This window comes from Pituophis catenifer, unplaced genomic scaffold (assembly GCF_029215685.1).
Source record: "Pituophis catenifer annectens isolate HBS135680 unplaced genomic scaffold, rPitCat1.0.hap2 SCAF_4, whole genome shotgun sequence".
Classification (NCBI taxonomy): domain Eukaryota; kingdom Metazoa; phylum Chordata; class Lepidosauria; order Squamata; family Colubridae; genus Pituophis; species Pituophis catenifer.
Genome location: NW_027256884.1, coordinates 79,644,587 through 79,670,162, shown reverse-complemented (window position 1 = coordinate 79,670,162; position 25,576 = coordinate 79,644,587).

The window sequence follows — 25,576 nt, the reverse complement described above, 5'->3', positions numbered from 1 at the left end:
AATCAGGTTTATGCTTATGGCTCAAAAAGTGATGTTTGCACTGACGTTTGCATTTTTAAAAAAATGTCTTGCCTTTAAAAAAAACCTAACTTTACAATCTTGTTATCTCTAAGAAATGAGGAATGAATTCTTGTTACAAGAAATGCCAGTTCTAGAGGTCCCACCTTTCAAGTATTATTGCCAAAATTCTCATAGACTGGAAAGTCATTCAAGGCAGCATGCAAAAGAAGGACTACAACTACAGATAGTCCTTGACTTATAATAGTTCATTTAGTAACTATTCAAAGTTACAACAGCACTGAGAAAAGTGACTTATGACTATTTTTCACACAACTGTTACAGCATCCCCATGATCACATGATCAAAATTCAGATGCTTGGCAATTAAATATTTATGAAGGTTGCAGTGTCCCAAGGTCATGTGATTACCTTGTGACCTTCTGACAAGCAAAGTCAATGGGAAAGCCAGATTCACTTAACAACCACATTACTAATTTAACAACTGCAGGGATTCACTTAACAACTGTGGCAAGAACAGTCATAAAGTGAAACAAATGTTTCACTTGGCAACAGAAATTTTGGGCTCAGTTGTGGTCGTAAGTTGAGGACTATCTTTATCTCGTATTAGAGCTGCGTTACTTTTATCATGAAAGCCAGTTTGGTGGTGTAGTGATTAAAACATCAGACTAGAAACCAGAAGACCATGAGTTCTAGTCCCGCCTTAGGCACAAAGCCAGCTGGATTGACTTTAGGCCAGTCACTTTCTCTCAGCCCTAGGAAGGAGTCAATGGCAAACCACTTCTGAAAAGCCTTGCCAAGAAAACTGAAGGGACTTGTCTCAGCAGGCTCTGAGAATCAGACATAATGGAAGTGGGGAAAACCCTTTATTATATCTGTAATACAAACAAGTAAAAGAAACTAGGGAAATGCACAGAATTATTAATTATTGTATCACTTCTCAGTATTTTGTGAGTGTGTGCGCCCGCGCATGAATTTAGGTCAACATTTGTTTTTTTTTAATTATCCTGTATTTCCAATGTTGTCAGACTTTCAGCTTGTACCAGATGGTATTCCAAGCTCAAATGGGTGTGAATTCTATGCAGCCAAACTTCAGTTGCTCACAATCTTCATTAATTTACATTAGCATTTTTAAACCATAAAACATGCTTTTAAGACAATGTCAAAAGCACAGGATTAAAAAAAAAACCATGGGTACATAGGAAAAATGAAAGCATGCATGAATAAGATGAAGGACTTTTTTTAACATAAAAAGGACTTTTTTTAACAGGAAAAATGGACTTTTTTTAACAGGAAAAAAATGTTCTATGCAAATAATCTTTCACATCAGCTTTCTATAACCTGATACCGTCCAGCTGACCTAGACTTCAGCTCTTATTATTAAAGAAGCTGAAGTGCAACCGATCTGAAGGAAGCAAAGTTAGGAAGACAAGACAATCAAACATCCAACAAAATAAGATCATTTACCAACTCTAGAACTACAACTATTAAGTGAGCTCCAGTCTAGGAAAGTTCCATTCTGAAGTTGCAACAAGATTAATTTATTTAGATTACAGATGAACAACAGAAGACTTTGTTTCTGAAGGCTTTCTCCAATACCTTCATTTTTCTGAGGGACTTAATAAATCAAGTCACTCTCCAACATCCAACTTTACACATAAAGCAAAGAAGTTTTTATTTTGCCAGGCTTTTGAAGAGGATATATTGCTTTTAGCTTTAATGGACTGCTCGCATAATGGCTTCTTCCTGAACTGCTGCCAATTGCTTTATTCCATTTACTTTATTGTTCCTGATTTAGATTCTTCTTTTTGTGTTTTATGTTTGTTTTATGTTTCTATGTTTGTAAATAAAAAACAATGATAATACATAAAGTAGATACTTAAATCAAGAGTGACTGAAATTTACAATAAATTATCATTATACAATGATAATATGTACAACTGCTTCTGAAAATGCATAAAATAAAAATCATTTTCCATGCTAGGAACAAATTGCAAAAGAACTTAAATGTGTTAATGTTAGACTCCAAACCCATACTATTTATCTGGGATTAAATGCAGTTGAACCTCTGCCAAGCAACACTCAAAATTATGTTGTTAGGGTCTCTATTGAAGATATCTTCATATATAGCCAGTTTGGGTTTACTAGCTGCCCTCTGAGCACAGAGATAAGCATTCTCACCCATCTCTAACAAAAGACAGTATTACATTATCCTTTACAAATGTTCTGTTCCAAAAATAATTTGTCAATAATGTTGGCTGCTCTGATTGCATCATTGAAAGATAGGATAGAAAGTACATTACTAAAATCCAGTTAAAATAATAATAATGTAGTAACATAGAATTTTTGCTGGCACCACATAATCTGATCAGAATTATTTTAAAGTAGGGGTAATGAGTTAAGAATCTGTTTTAGACATTCTCTTAGAATTAAATTTTGTAATAAGGGGGAAATACCCACTTATAAAATGGCTGTGAGCTAAAGACATGGCTGCATAAAATGCACAGAGAGAGAGAGAGAGAAATAATTTTTTCACGTTGTTTGAAGTGTTTACATTCAAAGGGCATATTAGAAAATCACTGCATCTATTTTTATGAATGTTGGCATATTAATTGTACTGTCAAAAAATACAATTGTTTTGTTTTCCTAAATTAGACTAGAGGAGCCCCATTTCTTTAAAGCTTGTTCCAGTTTTGGGTATCACACACATGTCTCTCATTGTGACTGCCAGTTCCCTGCTCCACCTGATTTTTTTTTTTTTTTACATTTTTTAAAAAATCATTCTTTCTTGAAGAGAAAAGGAACCTGGAATATTGTACAGCAAAGTTTTAGGCTCTGCTGTCTTCATTATAGGAATGTCTAGGAGTCACTTAAAGGTATTTGCAAAATGTTATTGAGAGAAATGAATAGTCTCACTTATTTGTACAGTAACGTGCATTGAGATTAATTACACATCTAACCCTTAAAATCACTTCCCCCATTGGTCACTACAAGTCAAAAACAATAATAAATCATAGATTAAAAGCCAGACAAAGCAGAAATATTTGCAGCACTTCTAGCAGAGTCCAGAATAATAGGACGCCACTCCAGAGAATTTATTCTTGTTAAGAATTTAATCTGAGACAGGAAATCCCATCTTTCAGAATGTAGTTTTAGCATTATTTCTTGACTTGTGCAAACACAGCCACATAAAACAGTGGCAGTCTTTCCTTCCTTCATCTTTAGCCATAAAGGTAATTCTAGAAGGAAATGTTTTCATCAATAATTAGGCAAATATATAATACTTAAAATTTATCACTGGGAATTAACTTTACCTTTTATTCTATCAGCTTCAACTATTTTAAAAAAGAATTTGCATCTTTGGCTAGAAAAACAGATACCTGTCAATGCTTCAGCTTCAGAAACATCTCAAGTATGGTTTCCAGCAGGAAGGAAGGAAAGAAGGAAGGAAGGAGGGAGGGGGGGGAGGGAGGGGGGGGGAAAGAAGGAGGGAGGGAGGGAGGGAGGGAGGGAGGGAGGAAGGAAGGAAGGAAGGAAGGAAGGAAGGAAGGAAGGAAGGAAGGAGGGAGGGAGGGAAGGAAAAGAGAGACAGAAAGAGAAAAAAAGAGAAAGAAAAGGAGGAAGGAGGCAGAGAGCTTCTTCAACTCTAATCACTCATTTTGAGGCTATACTAGCCAATATGAATTTGTATCCAGTACAAATGCCTGCTCTACAATACATCTAATTTAGCTTTTGGGGACTATGTATCAGCATAGTTTCTCTGCAAGTTAAGGCGCATGAATTTTTATTTGTATCTAAGCAGGAAAAAAATGTTAAAGTTAAATACACAGAAATTCAATCAGAACAAGAAAAAACATAACATATTATTTGAACCTCTTCTGGTATAAAATTCTTCAAAATAATTTGCACATTGAGAATGTAGGGGGACCTCTTGTTGGATCAGAGAAGAATCACCTTGTCCAACATAATATATCTCTTCTTAGTCAACCAGATGCATTTGAAAAGCTCATAAATATGGATGGAAGAGCAACAGATCTCGTTCATTGTTGCTCCCCGCAGCAGCCACTTAACATGCACTGTTTCCAGAGGTAGTCCATAGCCATCAAGCTAGTAACCACTGATAGTTCCATCGTTTATAAATTCAACTAGTCTTTTAAAACTTTTTTGACAAAGCACAAAATTTGTCAGTCATCACCATGTAAATCCAGTAAATTAAATAGTTTAAGTATGCATTGTTTAAAAAAATACTTGCTTTATTAGTCTTGAAACTAATAATTTAATGATAATAAATGATTGTGCGCTCTAACATTCTGAGAAAAAATATTCTCCCTAGCTGCATTTTTCTTACCATGCATGACTTTATATGCCTTTATCATGCCTTCCTTTAATTACTCTTATTCCAAATATAAAAGCCCCAGTTCCTATACTTCCTTGTAGGGGAACTAGTTCCCCAGTCATTTGATTCATTCCAGTCTGCATTTTTTTCAGCTCTATAATATCTTTTTAAAGGTAGATTGCCAAAAAATAGACTTAATATTTCAAGTGCAATCATAATATAGATTTATATCAGGGTTAGGCTAGCAATTTTATTTTCATTTCTTTTTCTAATTATTTGTTGTATAGCATTTGCCTCTTTTTTCTTTTTTACAAGTTACATTCTCACTATCCACTGCAATTAATTATTGTAATGTGTTATATATGTGGAGGGGTTTTGTTTATTTTGCAAGAATTATGCAACATTGTGCACTATCTTCATATAGCACCTTTCTTTTAAGAGAAAATGCAGAATTCTAGCATTCCAAAAGACTGTAGCTCTAGCATAATTAGAAGTTAGAAGCATGAAGCTTAGTGATATGAGCAAGAAACATTTAATAAATAACAATCATGATAACAGTGATAAGAAATGATACTATGCTTAGAATGTTGACTTACCAATTGCAGTTTCTCCATTAGAAGTAATGCAATCTGATGAGCTCACTTGACATCATGGCTCCATAATTTCAGAGTGATGGCTGTGTAGAAATAAAGCGATTTTTTATTTACACAGGTTTGCAGCATGGGATATGTGTCATCCTTAGGGACTGTTAGATAAGAACCTTGGGAAACTGAAAAGAATTGTCTACAGCTCAGATTGTTTAGCAACATAACGAAAGACACTGGGGGATTGTTCCGTATCAAATTAACCATGACTTGATTCATTTTTGCAAGGAACCTTGAGAAGATATTCATGTAATTTTCTTAAGCATTAAAGCCATTCTAGCACAAGAAACTTGGATATATAATTTTTGGTCAAATGTCGTCCTGATTCATAAATCGTGCACTCTGAAATATAGGATGTGTAGCAAGTTGTAAAATATATGTGTGTGTATATGTGTGTATGTATATATATGATAAAAGAATGTAATAAGAATATATTAAACTATTTTAGATCAATTTATTATACAGACTGGTACAATATTACCTTCTTAACCTTGCACCTTTTTTTACTATATTGGGCAACAATTTGGCACTTCCCTAGCCAATCAGTTGAAGGAAAACTTTCTACATTGACAGGCAGATTTTCCCAAGGTTTCAGATTTCCTCCCATTCTACTTAGAGATGCCAGACACAGAATCTGGGATTTCTGGATGTACGGGATATGCTCTGACACTAAAGTACTGTCCATCCTCAAAATAGGTATATGGTAAGATAACAAGAATGTGCTTAGTTTTGCATCCGCAAATTTGCTTTCATGTTTGCATCACTTATTGAATATCTTAGAATCCTGAAATGAACATGCAAATTGTTCATCATTGAATGGGTTGAATGCATATTTAACCAAAATAAACCCAAGGTAATTACTGGGGAAAAACTAGTCGGACCAAACCAATGACACTATTCAAATCTGGATCTGATGCATTAAGTTTAAAACAAAGGATTTACAATGCTACATAATAAAAAAAAAATACCTTTCCTCCATGAGAAAAGCAGTTCAGTGACCTTGATGTGTGCAGTCTTGAAGTTCAGCATTCCAAGTCACACACTGAAGAGGACCCAGCAGCAACAATTTAGCACATCATATTTTTAAAAGCCAGCACATCTTTAGGGCAATACATATTTCATGAGGGAAGCTGCTCCCAAAGATGATGTCCAAATTGAAAGCTGTAAATTAAATGACACACATTAATACACATCAGGGGTAGAGATCAGCTTCAGCTTCTAATATGAAAACATTTCTTTTTTCCCTTTATGGCACGGGTCGCTTTATAAAGGCAGTACAGTTATAAAACAATAATATTCATTTGTTTATATTACTCAGAAAAAGAAGAGATAATAATTTAATGTCTTTACATCTGGAGATACTCTTCACATTTCAATATTTTTGGTCCTGACTTGAGCCTATTATTATTAGTGTTTACAGCAATTGATAGTAAAGTATATGATAATCCTGTAACACAGTCCCCCTAAAATCTATGATTTTTCTACAGTACATTAATTTATCCATAAAGTTGTGGTTATTAATCTACATAAATTGAACTATGGAAACATCTAATTGTTTCATAATCCAATAAACCTACTTTTCAGTTTCTCACCAGTTTAAAAATTATTGTCTTTCATCAGTTTTTAAATCATTATGTACACGACTTTCTATCTGTCACATATTCAAGGTACCAACAACTTTTTCCACTTTGAGTAAAATATGTGGTTGTTTCTTCACTATAAACATAACCAAAATAAACTCAATCACTTCACATTTTGTTCCCTGTGCAGCCTACTGACGTTATTAATACCATTGTTACAAAAGTCACAGCCATCTGCCCAACTGAGAAAATAATGTTCCATTTGCCCCTCTGAATCTTTACCATTTTAGCAGCCCTGGCTCTAAGCAGAATTGTAAGAAAATACACATAAACTGTTCTTTCTGGATGAATGCTTTTAAAAGAATAGCCCCTTCATGGTCAATCGTTGTACAGATCTAATTATGGATTAAGCAACTGAAGATCACAGAATCAGATAATATTTTGTGATTCTTCTTACCTACATTTTACTTTTACTAGACCCCAGGTGAAAGAGTGGGAGGGAGAGGGATGCATAAGTGGGTTTTAGAATTTTAGTTTTTATATCCATATATATGGAGATATATATGGAGATATAGACACACACATACATACACTCTCTCTCTGTGTATGTGTGTATTGCATTTTCATACCTCAGTATAGAAATCATACTATTGTTCATTTTTTTATACATAAAAAAAGATCACTCTGTAAAGTCTGAAATATCGGTGTATTGAAAAAACATACAATTGCATATCTACAATTAACAACACCTTATCCAGTGGTGGGCTGCTGCCAGTTCGGACTGGTTCAGGCGAACCGGTAGTTCCGACCAGCAACTGGGCCACCCACCTGCCCTGTGCTATCATGTCCTATATAATCACTGGGGTTTTGATGCTGCACACATGCGCACTCGCTCACATTTTCGGTTCTGGGTGAATCAGTTGTTACAATATATGATGCCCACCTCTGCCCTTATCCCAAGGGGCACACTATCTCTTTAATAGTTGTAAATAGATCTAAAAAGTTCTGTCCAACAAATATGGCTTCCTGCTAATCATGAGAGGGAGATATTAGATACATACATAGATACATGCACACATGCACATACATACTCATATGAGAATGATAGTCGTGTAACGAAGTAGTTAATTAAGGTGCTAGACTAGACAGTATTTGGGTACAAGCCCCATTCACAAAAGAACTTAAAGCATATGAATTGAGTCCCTAAATAAGAGTTAAATTATCTAATGTCCTCCAGATCTTTGGATTATAACTCTCATTAGTTGCAGCATAGTCAGGAATTATGAAAGTTGTAGTCAAAACATCTGGAGGGCAGCTTGTTATCTATTACAGTCCAAATCATATGAAAACACTGGTTTCCAATGCAACAGATACATTTCTCACTGCTTTAGATCTAGGCCTACATCTACCTAAGAGAGAAAGAATGTTTTAAATTACAAGAGGAATGTGGATTATCAGTCAACAAAAAGTCAAAACACATTCTGTTTTGCTTGAAAAGGAAGGAAGAAGCAGTTATCAAGAACAAATAGAGTAAGCTGGTTTATGTGTGTGTGTGTGTGTGTGTGTGTGTGTGTGTGTGTGTTTTAAGTGCCTTCAAATCAATCTTGACTCTGGGAAATTGCCAGAGAAGTCCCTGCAGTTTTCTTGGCAAGATTTTGTAAGTTGTTTGCCATGGCCTTTTTCCTAGGGCTGAGAGAGTGTGACTGGCCCAAGGATACCAAGCTGATTTTGTGCCTAAGGCAAGAGTAAACTCAGCTACTTCCAGTTTTTAGCCTGATGCCTTAACCACTATACCAAATTGGCTCTCTCCATCTCCTAAATAGAGAAGTATTATTAAAGGAATATGCCTTGGGAAAACAATATAAAGATGACATGTTATGTAATGTTATGTTATGTTATGTTATGTTAGGTTATGTTAGGTTAGGTTAGGTTAGGTTAGGTTAGGTTAGGTTAGGTTAGGTTAGGTTAGGTTAGGTCAGGTCAGGTCAGGTCAGGTCAGGTCAGGTCAGGTCAGGTCAGGTCAGATCATATTTCCATTATTTGGACTATGTTTTTCCTCTGTTTCAAGTAATTTGGTATATTACAAATCTAAGTGTTCTAATACTTAATGAGTTGACTACAATAATTTTAATCTCTGAGTTAGAAGGGGCCATTTAGGCCATTAAATGTAACTCCCTGATCAGTAAAAATTAATAACTGAAATGTTCGCAATTTATTGTTTAAATTATATATCAATATCAACCCAATGAATCCAATCACTGAATTCAAGACCTGGAAGAACAAACTGCATAAAATCCATCTATCAACCAACTTCTCAAAGTTCTTTTAATTTGCATATTCCCAAATTTTGCACACTGCCTTAAACTATCTACTGAAGCACAGATTTGTTCAGTAATTAAAACATGAAGAATGGGAAAATTTTTGAAGAGCATTGTGTTGAAACGGAAAATCAACGTAATTTTGACAACTTTCCAGGCCCCTACATAAAAGCTTGTAATTTCAACCCAGACTGTACATCATTTAAGAACTCCGTGGTAAGGAAGTGTATGTCCCATTAAGAGTTCTTACAAAATTTTGGGCACTGAGCTAATAAAACACAAGTACCCTATAATTAGCCTTCATGTACATCAAAATCCTTTCTTGTTCAGATATGCTTTCCTCCACTACCACTCTCCTCAAACCCTAATTGGAGCACTATTTTTCACTTTAAATCTCCACTCTTTAACTGGCTGATCCTTTCCAAAGTTCTCATGACTCATACAATTGTATATTGTATTGAAGGATTCAATTTATCTCTCAACCTATTCTTACCACATACTTCAAAGGAGAAGATCTTCCAATATAATGCATTTGAGAAGCCAGACAAAGGCTTATCCAGTCCTAACAAGTACCTTAATTTTCAAATACCTTTCTTTTAGCTTGGATCTATATAAACAAAGAGCAAAGGAAAGCATTACAGTACGATATATATGAGCCAAGGAAACAGGAAATCCATTGTGTCACTTTGCAGCTTTAAATCTGAGAATAGAATTGCACAAAGCCATCAGTACACAGCATGTACCAACTTGCAGATTTAGTTTTGGTCACCCTGTATTTAATTCATCAGCACTGCAAAGAGTCTAAAGGACATGAAAATACATATACAATAGGTGAACTCACCTGCCTGAGAATCATTTGAAAAAGAAATACAAGTTCTCCAAATATTAAGCTCCACCATTTCCAGCAGTTGTAATCCAACATATCTGGATGTTCAATGAAGAGAAATCTTCAACCAAGGTTAAAAGTCATACACAGTAGCTTATGCACCAACTTTAGACAAAATGTTATTTCTGAACTGCTGTGGAAGCCATATTTATTTGTCTGTTAGCTATCAAGAGGAAATGAACATGAGTTTGCCATGAGATATTTACATAGGCTGAATCCTGCTAAAGAACTGTACTAAATAAAATAAGATGACATAGGGCATTCAACCAATCACTTCAAAACTTAGAGGAGGGTATGAGAAGCCACTAGTAGAAAAAGAAAATGGATATCCTTCCCCGCTAGTGTAATACATTCTTCTGACAGGGGGAAATTTTTAATAAAAACACTTCTCTCTGGTTTAAGTATTGCATGTAAAGCAAGAACTCTTGACTTCTTGTTCTCAAATATGTCAAGAACTGGAATCAAAGAACAAAGTACTGATGTCAAAATCCAAATTGTTCAGAATGCATGGTGAATGTACACTAAAGACATAGGGACTTGACTTCCTGTTGTTGTTTTAAGATACTCTTGCTGGGAGGAGTCAAGCAGGAACAATCAAATGGCATGCACAAGCATGTAAAGTAAAAAAAAAAACCCTAAAAAATGCATCTTTAACTAAATTAAGCATCTTCAACCTATCTCACTAGGACACAGACACATAGACTCCAATCTTCCTACGGAAGCAAATGGTATTATGCCTTAACTTGTTTTAAATACTAGATTACACAGGTTTGCAGAGTGGCAGTTCAACAGGTTATATCCCTATAATTATTCATGTCACAATATACACACAAATATACACATACACAGGAATATTATGTATTTTATTTTATTTTTTTATTTTTATTTATTTTTATATGCCGCCCTTCTCCGGAGACTCAGGGCGGCTTACAATGCGTTAAGCAATAGCCTTCATACTTTTGTATATTTTATACAAAGTCAGCTTATTGCCCCCACAAACCGGGTCCTCATTTTACCCACCTTAGAAAGGATGGAAGGCTGAGTCGACCTTGAGCCTGGTGAGAATTGAACTCGCAGTAATTGCATGCACTTATGTATGCAATTATGTATGCACTTATACAACCTCAAAATGTTTTAGACAGTAGTACTACAAGAAGTGATTCACATATTTGGTATGTTTGCTGTACGACTTGTTCACATGCAAAACATGTTGACCTATATGCTGCTCTAAAAAAGTGGGGACTAGATTACTTGTACAGTATGAAAAAATGAGCATAAATTTACCTTTTGAGACCCGCAACCTAGCCCTATAGACTGATCCATATGAATAGCAATTCTCAGCTTTCCTAATAATTTTATTATGATGGTTCATTAGTTACTCTTTCCTACTAATCTTTTCAGCAAAAGATGTATTAAGTAAACTCTTTGTTAATATAAATTTTCTAAGTAAATTCAAATGATTTGCTTCCAGGTGAAATTCTCTTGCATACTAGATTTCTCTGAAGAAGCAGAAATGGCACACAAAGTAAACACTGGCTAGGGGTGATTACTGTCTGGCAAAAGTCTTTCTGGATAAAGGAGAGAACAAGAGCTTGCCCATCTGCACACTGGATAGCTGCTCCTCAAGTGGATAATGCAGGATAGAAGTTTGTGGTCTTCTTATAGGTAGAGTAGCTGGAGGGTCATGGGAGAAACAACTCGCTTGAATGACACTAAATATGACCAATCCACATTTTCTTAATCACTTTGGGATATAAACAATTTACAGTTGAGAAGAGCTCCTTGAAAACAACAGGAGAAAGACAACTTCTCGGTGAGTTAGTCTTTCTTCTGAGTTATAGAAAGTGAAATGAAGAGGAAAATAAACTTTTAAATATTTCAAAACAGCAAAGAATATAATCAAGATAAAGGGGACAGTATTAAATTTGAAAGATAAAGATTTTGGCAAGGCAAAAGTACTTTTGGCATTATGTGGAATTAATTAAATAAACATACAGATCTTTCAGGGAAAGTTGGTTGAAAAGAAATTTTCAAATTCAAATACATACATATATACATATATACAGTACATACATACACACACACATACATACATACATATCAAAATCAACATTCAGCTGAAACCAGAATCTTCTTGGTGAGTTTAATGGACAATTAGAAAAGAGACATGAAATATTATTTTTGTATATGATTACAACTATAAGACTATTATATGTACAAAAATGGAAAGACTCTGAAATACACATTGTAGGATTGGATGGTAAAAATGACTGAACTAGCAGAGAAGACAAAATGAACTTGTTTGATTACAGAAAGATCAAGGCTACTTTTACTGGTGACTGGAAACCTCTTGTGGAGTTTTTGCTGAAAGAGGAAAAAATAAACTTGGGATTTATATGTTTGGAAATTAGAAGAAAAGTATGAGAGAAGAAAACTTAGAGAGAAGGTAAAATATAAATGTATCTGTAACTACTGTCAAGAAGATCAGAAGCGACTAAATTTTTCTTTTTTTTTTTTCCTTTCCTTTTTTTTCTTTTCTATTTGTTTTTCTATGTGTTCACTTTTTTACTTTTCATTTATTAATCTTAAATTTGTACTGTTTTTCTGTTGAAAAACTTTCCAATAAAAATAAAATTAACGGAAATTCAAATAGTAAATAAGTATATCATATTAGAGTAACTGTGGCCTCCTGACGATTTGCTCATTTTGTTCCAAAGCTTATTTCCCCTAAAAAGTTTTCTTAGAAAAAAGTGCTAAGATTCCAAATATCAAAGTAATCAATGATGTAATAAATATAAAATGTTGGTTCAGAATCATCTAATGGTACATAGATTGCACTTGATAAGCTATATAAATAGATATAACCATTCCAAAGGAAAACCAGACATTTCTGGAAACTGGTCTTCCTTTGTAGTCATAGATTGTAAAAGATTCTCAGAAAGTTCATTTGGCTGTGTTATATAAATCGACTGAATAGCACAGAGATTTTCATGTGAGTAGGACTTAGATCAGTGTTTCTCAACCTTGGCAACTTTAAGTTGTGTGGACTTCAATTCCCAGAATTCCCCAGCCAATTCGGAAGTCCATACATTTTAAGATTGCCAAGGTTGAGAAACAATGACCTAGATTAAGAGGAATATCATTCCAAAAAGCAACAGACATTTATGTAATTGCCAATTATAACATATACTAATGTTTGCAACAAGAAAATAATAACAATTTTAAAGTACAAAAGTATCAAGATAAAAGACACCCACATCATGGCAAATTGAAAACAGTCTACTAAATAATAATTCCATAGCTGAATAAAGTGTCTTTTGGTACTTTTGGCACTTATGAGGAGAGCTACCAACCTTTACTTTCTAGTATGGGTCACTTATTCAAGTGCAAGTGGAAAATATTAGAGACAGATGATTAATTGCTGCAATATGGCATTCCTTACTGGCAGTTTTTATTAACAACGTCTTGGTCAGCCGAGCTTGAAATCCCACTCACTCACCACAAGTCAGACATTCTCCCTAGAGAGTAAAAAACCATATACCATCAATCTCTCAACATTTTTTTAATATGTGTGTCTATATGTAGAGGTCACGCTCACAATGAAAATAAGATTCTATTCCAAAGGTAACACATATTGTGCTGTCTTGTTTCTTCAGATCTTCTTAACAGTAATTGCTTAACAATAAATGAACTGGGTTTATTATTTTTATAAGAATATATGGTTTTAGTATTTTTTTAAAATAGGAATATAGGTAACCCTTGACTTATGACTACAACTGAGAACAGAATCTCCATCACAAAGCAATGCTGTCATTAACTGAATCATGCCCAATTATATGACTTTTTTGTCACTGTTGTTAAGCAAATCACCACAACTATTAAGCAAGTTATGCAGTGGTTAAGTGAATCCAGGTTGCCCCATTGATTTTGCGGTGCGTGCACTTCTGAACTGGTTGGGAAGGTAAGTAGATTTCACCCCTGAGCCCCACCCAGACCATTAAGTCACAAAGGTAGGGGACCGCTGCTCTAGATGATGTATCTCCTGACAGGTTTATGAAACTGATAACTTTTTCTTATCCGCAATGAAAGAGTAAGAGACTATAGCTATGGACCTGAAACATTTCTGAATCAGATTCAATAGGTCTTATGATCTTTTCTCTTGACTAGTAAACTAGCTTTCTAGATTGCCAAAATAGACAGGAGTCTATTAAAGTGCTCATCATAAGTGACCATATTCTACCTTCCTTCAAGCATAATAAAAAGATGATAATCACCTCTGCTGTTGAAGTATGTTTAAGAGATGTATCTCTCTCTTTACAAGCATCTCAAATTCAGCATAATCATAACCTTAGAAAGTACTTGGAAAACAGTAAAACTCTTGTTGCTTTCTGACTAGCATGCATAGCTCAGATTAACATCAAAGAAAGTACCTCAACCTTCCATCCAATTGTTTGCAATTGTCCCACTTTTTAATTTTGCAATTTGTCATATTGCAATTTTTAATGGCCACTGAAACAAGAAAAATTTCTGAGCATTTCTGAAAGCCATCTTTCTTTTCATTTTTAAAGTATTTCATTTTTAAATTAATTGTTAATGAGTAAGAAAGGTGGTAATCTGAAATATAATTAAAGCACGATACACAGGAAGATCTTATTCTTTCCTGCTAACAAATACACCTAGTGACAAGATAACTGAACTATTTGCTCAACAATAATATCTGAACTTGATAGAGAAATCTTCCCACCCTTCTGTTTCGTAAGCCAATATTGTACAACTTTTAAGATTTGCTGTAACTTGTAACCTGTTCTCATACTTTTATACTGTTGCATAAAACTGAAAGCAATACCCATTCCTTTAAGATGCAAACTTGCAAATTCTCCATTAATTGAAAAGAGAGGAGGAGTACTAATAAAACCTCATCATCTGAAATTTCTAGATGGCGTTAGACCATGTGCCAATTTTCTCTGTATACAACATTCTGACTGGAATGTAATTCACTTCAATTGGCTTTAAGTTCTTCTGGGTTAGACGTACCCAATATCTGAACAGCTAAAGGGGGACATAGTGGAAAATAGGAAATGGAGGGAGAGGGGAGGACACATCAAATGTTTAGCTTTCTTGGCATCTGCAAGATAAATCACGGAAGAAAAAAAATTATGAAAAAAATACTTAGGCCTACTACATGTATACAAAATTATTTTTTCAGCATCAGAAAGACTGGTTTTTCACTCATAGTATTTTTCCTAACAAATCTTTATTTTCAAGCACATATACTAGTAGTAATGCAGAATCCACAATGGTGTGCTTTTCAACTTTTCATGAGTGATGTGATCTACAGACTACAGTGGTAATAGATATGAAGGGGCTGGACTGAAGCTGATTGCTGGAATCAGGAAATACATTAATTCACATAAATCTGTTAAGGCTGTCGGTTGGCAGATGAGAGAAAAGAAACATACAATTTACAAAGACGCGCTAGATGAAAGTTTGAACAACTACTGTTGTGAAATTTTTTTTTAAATCAAGGCACTCAAAAAGCTGGACAATTTTGATTTTAAGGCCATGCTTACCAGACATATCAGACATCTGGTAACCCTATTCTGAGTGGAATTGCGGGTACAATGGTTCACAAAAAGCTTTAATCTCATTTCTGTATGTCCTACATGGAATTGTAAGAAAAGATAAATGCTTCCACAACAAATCCCATAGAATTTTACTCACTTGGGGGCGGGGGGGGAGGTAATCAAAAATGGTACAGTTCTTACATTTGTAGGGGAAGAAATTAGAATGAGGTTTTCCTCCAGAAAAACTTTAGTAGTCACTCCAGTGTAAGAAGTGATAAGGCAGTATATGTGATGGCTTCCCCAGATGCCAGCTCAGAAGATGAGGAAGAGCCGACTCTGTAGACTTGGGGAGGGGGAGGTACGGAGAAGCACCGGGAAGTTGCTGAGGGCTCCAAGCTAGGAATATAGAGGCAGGGCACAGCAGAGGGGTCTCTCAAGGGGCGACCTAATGAATGCCCGGCTGGAGAAGAAAAAGGAGAGGCACAACTGCATTGGGAGAGCTCAGAGGCCCTTCTGGAAGTTCAGGGTGGAGAAGGTGCACAGCTGTAGGTGGCCAGTGGGGATGAGGAAGAATTGCTTCCTCCACTTGATCTGCAGATGCTTAGGGTGAAAGGGAGGCAGGCTCAATGGAGATTGGCGAGGCTACTCGCAGGGAAACACCAGTGAGCACCTATTTAGTTGGACAAGTGGAGCAGGGGATTATTGGACAAAACTACCCATTTTAGGCTTGCTCATGGATTTTGGACTCATACCTTGGACTGTGGATTTGACCTGAATTATGGACTTTGTGGACTCTTCCCTTGCCTTTGCTTTTGAATTCAGTATCCTTGCCTAAGGGACACGGTGGCTCAGTGGCTAAGATGCTGAGCTTGTTGAGCAAAAGGTCAGCAGTTCAGCAGTTTGAATCCCAAGTGCCGCATAATGGGGTGAGCTCCCATTACTTGTCCCAGCTTCTGCCAACCTAGCAGTTCGAAAGCATATAAAAATGCAAGTAGAAAAATAGGGACCACCTTTGGTGGGAAGATAACAGCGTTCTGCGTGCCTTTAGTATTTAGTCATGCCGGCCACATGACCACGGAGACGTCTTTGAACAGCGCTGGCTCTTTGGCTTTGAAACAGAGATGAGCACCACCCCCTAGAGTCAGGAACAATTAGCACATATGTGCGAGGGGAATCTTTACCTTTTATCCTTGCCGAAATTGAGCATTGCTGGACTCAACAGTACTTTGCCTTAGGTGCGAGTGGGAAACTGGGAAATTCACATTAAGGGCCGGGACTATCAATAAAAGCTCTAAAACCTTTGTGTGTATGGATTGAAACAAGTCAGTATATTTTATTAGTATCTGTAGTGCTGGTATTTCAATTTAGCCAGAGTTCCTCAGCACCCTGCTGAAAAGGAATTATCTTCTATACAAAATAAGAAAGCAATGGAAAATTCCGAATACGTCATAATGGCTCTCTTTTGGTGTAACAATGTTACACCAAATCCTGTTATTTTCCCTCCCACTGATCTGCAGCATACCAAGCACCCGACCCCTGCTAATCTCTTGCTTAAACTGGCTTAATTATTTTCTTACAAAAACTGGTAGAATTAAACATTTTTAAAAGTCCAGATGATATGAATCATTTTGATCATCCTTAAGAACTAAGGAGGTACACAACAGAGGTGTTAAACGGTTTTGCCTTCATGTGTTTTGGTTCTACCAGTGGTATTTGTTGTGAAAAGTACGTACACTATTAACCTTCCTAGGTGGGCTCGAGACATTTGTTTCTTTTATAGAACCTCCTGTGTCTATGACTCAATTACGGGGGAGTATTTACCATGGAAACTAGAGAGAAGGTGCTTTTTGCCATAGCAAATGCACTGTTTTGCAGGGGATGTCATTTTGTAAAAAAAGAAAATGCTTTCAGCATTGGAAATATTCCCCAACCCACACCAATGAAGGCAAGAGAAATTTCCTAAATTGGGCCATGTGGCTTAGCGTCCTAATGCTTTTCAAAGGATTTTTATAACACTGGAACAGGGCCTCTGCATGTCAAGCCATGCTGTACAGTATCACCCCCATTACAAATCTTCCTAAAACCACTTCCTTTGACAACCTATAGCCCCTGTTAAAAGAGAGGAAAGGGCACAGACATGCTGTCCCCCCACTCCCCATGTGCCGTTTCACAATCCTTTGTCAGAAATATCAGTTTAGGGATCAGAAGCATAATCAGTTAATATGGACAGTCAATGTAGCAGCACCTGGACTCTCAGTTAGGCTTGCTCTTTCTTTTTTATCTGGTTCAGGAAGATGCTCAAAACTTTCACAGAGCACTTGTAAATTGACTGTGCCATCTAACCTCAAGATATGTATGCATTGCTGATGTGTACTTACTATATTTTGATTTTATTTTTAGTTTTATTTTTCTTTACCATAAAGTTTTTCATGTTACCTTCCATGGATGTTTATGTGTGCAAACCAGTTAACCATTGGGAGCTCTACAGGATTTGATGGGACACAAGAATGAGTAAGAATGAATATGCTTCTTTTCATCAGAGCACACAATCTTTGCAAATTAGACATTATGAAAATGCTTAGGAATCTTTGCATGAACCATTATTATGGTCAAACATGTCTTTTCATATATCCAGCAGGATGTTTTCAGTAGACAATAAGAAGGCCTTTCAACAATAGTAGCCTGGAGAGAAAGAAGCTTATCACCCAAGAGATGTAATGTCATTCCTGGTGAGTCCTGCTGTGAGCCAAATCACAAACTCTGTTTTAAGAAGAAATGTTACCAGGAGCAGTAATGCTAATCCACAAAAGGTGGATTACCTGACATTCCCAGGTAATAAGCAAAAGCAGCAATATAATTTTCTACCAACAAGGCTACTGTGATAAGTTACGTACCTGCCAGTTATGTTTGTTTCCACTTGTGAGCTCAAAACTGGATATAAGAGACCACAGTACCTTTCAGATATTCAAAATATATACAGTATGTTTCCATTTTCCTTTGTTTTTCTTTAAACAATATAAATTTTATTAATTATCAGTTGGTGAGATTGGAAAACTTCCTCTTCCTTCTCTGACCATCAACTGAAGATATTATCACAGACTATCACACAGCATGCTTTTTAAAAGTCAATTAACATTGACTACTGTTTTCACTTATACCATTCATTTTTTAATTTGGAAAGATCATATATTATTTCTGACTTAAAGTTCTAGATACAACCACAGAGACTCACAATAGTTCCACTGGAGAGATAGAAAATGACTACTTCTATGCACATCCCAAGTGAAACATGAATGTAGAATATGCACAGAATGTGCAGGTGTGCACACACATGTAAGAAGAGATCTATGGCTATTCTCCAAATCAGTGGGAATACACATTCAATCCAGTGAAGAAGCAGAATTGTCATTTACAGAAATTTGGTTGCTTGGGTCCTGATTCACATATCAATCAATGCCATGAAGTAGCTTTCATTTTGGTTGTTGTGTGAGCAATACTGTGATGATTTGTAACACATGACTACAATGTACCAGATTGTATGAACCAGGATTCATACAATTGATTCTACTTGTTACTGCAGAAACCATAACACCATAGATCCATTTGTGAAACCCATTCGTACTATCCATCGCTATTGGAAAATGCATCCCTTCTGTTTTGAATAATGTGTTCTGATGAAATGAAAAGTTAATCTTTCAAAAATTTATCTTCAAATATTCCGGCTCACAAAACATTATAATCTGGTTAACCATCAACAATAATTTTGTGGAATATTAAAAATTAACAAGCAGCATCAATTTTGGGGGTCCATAGATCCTCATACCAATGTCACATGATACTGCTGGTTACTTATTGAGCCATTCACCAATAGTTTTAAACTGGAACAGGTTGCCAGGCAACCAATTTTGACTTCACTTGCCTTTAAAAGCTAATTTAGTAGCAAAAGTCAACAAGCTACATAGCATTATACAAAGATAATATTTTAAGATATGTTGAATAAATAGCTGCCTCATGATTTCTTTTTAAAAGCATTTGTAGTCAAGGCATATAATGTTATCTTATAAATCCTACTACATTCAATTATAGTTACTCCCTAGGATGTCTGTTTAGAACTACTGCCACATTAACAGCCCTATCAGTACATACATTCCTATTAACATTTCTTTAAAACACTCTGGTTTACAATAAAATTCACTACCTTCACTATTAAGCAATTCCCAAGCCCTTCATATAGTATGCCCAGGGCATACAATTCAAAATCAGTGCTCCTAACAAGCAAGCACCCAAAGCTATATGTAATAAATATGTGAAGTCTTGTGCAAGGTCATGAAACATATAAAGGGACTTCACTTTGTACAGTTCTAAAAACTTGAAAGTCATCTCCCTAGTGTACTATAGAGTCCATCTGATTGCTCACTACCATGTTCTATATCAATTCTACCACCGACACACTTACAATACAGATTTAATTTGGAATATAATTCACTGAAGTTTGATAAATCAGATTCTGATTCTAAACTGCATTTCTTTCATGTGTTGCCAGTGTTTAAAACTCCTGTTTTAATGATAAATTCTGTCCAGACTAAAAACTCAATCAGTTGTTCTGTTAAAGTTGCCCTATGTATGCATTTTTCATATTTATAGATTGATTAATATGACTTTGGGATAGTAATATTAACAGCAAGTTACTTCTATCATTTTTTTCTGTAAAAAGTTAGGGGAGGGGAGGGGAGGGGAGGGGAGGGTAGAGTAGAGTAGAGTAGAGTAGAGTAGAGTAGAGTAGAGTAGAGTAGAGTAGAGTAGAGTAGAATAGAATAGAATAGAATAGAATAGAATAGAATAGAATAGAATAGAATAGAATAGAATAGAATAGAATAGAATAGAATAGAATAGAATCTTATGCATGAGCAAAGCCATAAACATGCACACTCTACAGAACTTTTCTTTAAAAAAGAATGCTAAGACCTTTTTAAAAAAAATACTATTGAACAGCAAAGCAAACAGAGTTTGAACCGACTGGTTCAAACATCAGGAACTAGTCAGGCAGTCTTGATTTTAATAATATTTAAACACACCTTTCCAGTTCCATCAGAATGGCATGTAGGGCAGGAGGAAGCAGATGGCTAGCAAGCACAAGACATAATTCAAGGGAGGTGCCAAGAACAGAACTGGAGGCAGGAAAAGGAAGCTACAGTTCAATGCTGAGAGTGAATTCATCCTTGCAGTTACATTCCTTTTTTGTAGCGTAATTGTATAATCAGACCAGCCAGTTCTGACTTGAATATAGAAACATGTGCAATATTTAGGGTTGCATTTACCCTCTTCCTAATGAAAGAATTTTAATTAAAAGTCGGATCAATTTCACAACTACTTTTTTTGTTTTAGTTGTTTATACCAACACAAGTGCTATCATATGAGTAGTGACAGCACACACAGAATTTGGCATCCACTGATCTTTAAAATGGCTAACTTTGATAGGTTGCAGAAGATGTTGAAATGCAATGCATTCCCAATACACTTTTTACCAATGACCTCCATTTACCAATGACCATTGGATAGGCAAGATACTGTGAAGGCAGCTGGCTGTAAAAATAATAATCATAGAATTTTATTAACTATACTTCCACAATGATGTTTCTTTTTAAGATCACCCAAACTTTGGAAAGATAATAGCAATGCTGAACTTCAAAATGAAAAAAAAATCGTTTTAATGTATTTGGCTTAAAATACAAGAAGCAAAATGTAATATGTTGTTTAAAATTAGATCCAAAAAGAGCCAAACTCTACCAACCCATACTATTAAAGAATTACTATAGGATTCTCAAAATAGTTCTGAGACTAGCTTGAAACAAGCATATGTGTATCCATTGTATAAAGACTTCCATGAGCAGTTCATTTCCAAGTAACTGAGAGAAAAAATCCTCAAAGATTATGATGTATTGAGAAGTTTGCCTACATAGAGACCATTAAATAGACTGGAAGCTATGCAATAGCATACCTTATTCTTCTGATACTGTCATTTCTTTTCAAACATGGAAGATTTTTTTTTATCTTCATTCATTCTCTTAAAACAAAAGACACCGCCATAAATCCTAATAGTGCAAAGAAAAAAGAATTCCATTTATAAAAGGTAGGAAAATCATGTGTAAAAGGTATTTTACAAAGGAGGTTGGAAATGAAAATTAACTTCAAATCACTAATCCAAGACATTAGGCTTGGATGAAATAGTTATCAATACACTAACCTTAACTAAAATAACAAATTCTAATTACATGCTCTCCTAGTGACACAATTAAAACTTCAATTGTTGCTATGAGTGAAAACGCCAACAAAGCAGCAGCAGGAGCAACTTCCCACGGAGCACTGCAATGACTAATCATAATCACGTTCAATTATTATATTCCACTGAACAGTGAGGGGCAGTGACAGCATGATGGAACCGGTCTGCAGAGCCTTCCCACACACATTGCACAAGCACACTGACATAAACAGCATTCCCACTAGCAATGGATTAGGAGAGCAACTTGTAGAACTAGGTGTAGGATTTCAGGAAAGCAAGCATTCTACTTCTGAGCTAAAACAGGACAGAGGACATTCAGAGAGCAATAAAGAGGGAGAGAAAGTCCTACACTGAACATGTGATTGTACACCAAAGCCTTGTACAATCCAGCTGTGGATTCAGAAATTCAAAAATGTTAGATTACAGCTGCTGTTGGCCATACTGTACTGGCTCACAATTCTGGAAACTGTAGCCAATCTTTCTGAAGGAAGTGAAATTGGAAAGCTCTGGAATGGGTTCTGTTAGAAACAGCTTCCAGGCAAGGAAGAAGGAAGAGAGACAGCCAGACAGGACTGAAAATGTTCATAACAGCAGCAAAATCACCCATAGAGTGTGCATGGTGTAGCTCAATGGGAAAAAAAAAACAATGCAGTGGGGAGTAGGGGTATTGTTGGAGCAGATACCAAAACTCCGCAAGACAGAGACAAATGTTTCTGGTCTACTAGAAAGGAGGCCACTCCTCAATTCTCTCTTCAACTGCAATATTAAAAATGCAGGAAACATGAGAAACAGCAGTTTCTTACTTTCTCTATAACATAAATAATGTGATGGCTTAACTGCAATTTATTGTATAAGCCACCCTGACTGCATTTATACAAGTTTAAGCAAAAATAATAATAGCCTTTATTGTAATTGTACATCATATATACAACAAAATTAGTTATTAGTTAAAAATAGTTTTAAAACTATTATTTACATATCTCAATGGATGGTCCTACTTGATAGGGTAGGCCAAAGCTAAAGCAACTGTGTTTTGGCTTAGTAGATGTGAAAAGCATGCTCTAAATTCTGGGTAAAACAAAGTGAAGCTGGTGATGGGTAATGATTAGTAAGCTAAAATAATCACTGATTTGCTTAAATTATATGCAACTAAAATTAGTATTTGAGATGATGAGCACCCATAAAGATAGCAGCTTTATGAATGCCCTATCTGTCATATCAAACAAAAACTAGTTACAATTTTCAGATTTTCAAGAGCTGGCAGACATACGTAGCTATTTCCATATTGTGTGTATTTGAGCCATGTAGAAAGTGATGGTACTTTCAACTGACTCTTCTTTAATAAAAGACAAACCATCCCATACTTCATCTAGAAAATTATCTCTGCGGTGGAGGCACAGTCTGGCAGGTAAGGTGGGTGGAAGCAATATACAGTGCATGCTTTACATTTTTTTTAATGTGCTTTAACTTACTTTCTGCAAGTGTTTACATCTGACATGAGGATATTGGATGTGGTACTGATTCTGAAAAGTGTTCAAAAGACTACACTACAGCTAAATATTTTATTAGAATAAGGCAAAAAGAATATATCTTACTTCTTTTTAAGCGATTTTTCAAAACTGTATCTTTATAGAGTATTTCAGAAGGCAATATACTGTACTTATTCTAAGGATTCTTTGTGCTTTGACCTGGCTTCTGTAAGTACTAATAGAATTATAAACTTGGAAAGGGCCATTTATGCCAGAGAGTCCAGCTCCCCATCCCCCACTCATTGCACAAATCCAAATTAAATGTCTAGTCTTGTGATGGAATGTGCACCTGGAGGAGCAGTGGGGGAAGAGTTCTGGCAATACAGAGCTTTCTCAGAGAGAGCCTCAGATTAAGACACTGTGCAGTCCCAAACTAGATGGGAGAGAAGGGGAAGAGATTTAGAATAGCCACACCCTAGAATATCTCAGGATACATCAGATTAGAAGGTTATAGCTTTAGTTTGGCAAGATTCTGTCGATTAGGTGTAAGGAAATAAAGGATTGACCTGAACTAGATTTCTGTCATCTTGGACTTAATCCTAACAAGTCTGTCTCTTCTTGAATATATCCAGTGAAGAGAAACCTACCACTTTCTCTGTAATTGATTTCACTGTGAACTGTTAGGAAGTTGCCTTTTTTTCTTTCTAAAATTCAAATAGAATCTGTCTTCCTGTAATTTAAGTCTATTATTCTGCATTCTATATTTTGTAATGATAGATAATAGAGGTTGACCTTCTTCAATGTGATATACTTTCAGGTATTTAAATATTGCTATAATTTCTTCCCTTAGTTATCTTTTCTCCAGGCTAAATATCAACAGCTCCTCACTGATAGGATTTTTCTAGACTCTTGATCATCCTCACTGCTCTTCTCTATTGTAATTTCTCTGAAGCCTTTTTAAATGCAATGCCCAGAACTGGACACAAAAATAGAATCTTACCAAAGCAAAATGAAGTGCAGCAACTAGATGCTATGATTTGGAAGGTACACTTCTGTTGATGCAGTCTAAAACTGCATATTCTTTCTTTGCAGGAACATCTGTTGCCTCATATTCAGTTGGTAATTACAAGCTATCTTTCACAAGTACAGCTACCAACTTTACAGAATTCAGTTCAAAGCTTTAATAATCATCCTATGTTTGGGCCAAACACATTTTTACCAGCCTTTTCATGAAGAATGCATCTCATGCCTCCAGTTTATTTAGAATCTAGATAAATTTGTTCTTGCCCCAAAAAGTGCACTTCTTCCATTGACACAAACTACATAACCTGTAATTCATTTCAGTATTCTTCTTTTATCAACCAGAGAAATAGATATTTAAAAACCTGCTGAGGCCCTAGGATATCATGCTTCCTTCCTAGATCTTCAAAGATTGATCTTTGCCATTTCATTTGTCCATATATGTATTAGCAGCAAGTAATTATTTTCAGGAGGTTTGATAATTCTCAACTGTTGTTCATCTTTCCATATCTGATCCTTACTCCTGACAATCAGCACCTTGCAAACCTTATGAGTATGGTCAGCACATATTTCTTTCAGTTACACGCAGTAATGAGTCAAGAATGGCAATACTTCTTTTCTTGGTCTTCTCATAGAGTATAGTTGCATCCCCTCTGCTTTAAGGAATCCATCATTCTCCAAATCTTTGCCTCTTTCCTTAAGCACTGATATGAGCTTATCTATGCTACTAATATCTGCAAACACATTTTGTTTTTGTTTTTTAACGTACCACAAGCCCTGCAGATTATGGATTCTTCATCATTTATCCTCACTTTTGTTTCTTAGAGCAGTACCATTAGAAACACATGTATTTATGTCCTTCTTAGGCTCTTAGGTTAGGAAATTCTTGATTTAGAGGAAAAATTGTTAGGGACTCCTACATCTCCCCAACTCACCCAATATATTCTTGTTAACTCCTCCTGCTATCTTTTATAGTCTCTGCTTGTTCGGCAGAAAGTAGTCATTCAAACATGCTGGGCAATCAACAGCTCTCAAGATACATTTTTTGTACAGCAGCTATGACCTTGTAGATGACCTTGTCACCCCTCACAGCTTAGAACACAATTCCTTAGAATATACATCATCTAAGATTATTTTCCTCCATCTCCCACAATCAGAATATACTTCACTCAGCAGATCATCTTTTAGCCTCTAATCCTTAAACTTATTCTTCCCAATGCAAACCCACCAATATTTTAATACTATACTTTGAACCCCTTCTCTTATTTTATACTACTTCCACTAAAGGCAGAGTCCAAATCTTTTATTGGAAACACCACCTATGGATGATTCTCTTATGTTAGTTTTGTTTTCTACTTTAGAATATTTTTTTTGGCCAAGGACTTCAGTTTATCAATCTATTTAATACTTGCCTGGTTCTACTGGAGGTTTGTATTAATTACTGCATACATTTTCATGCTAG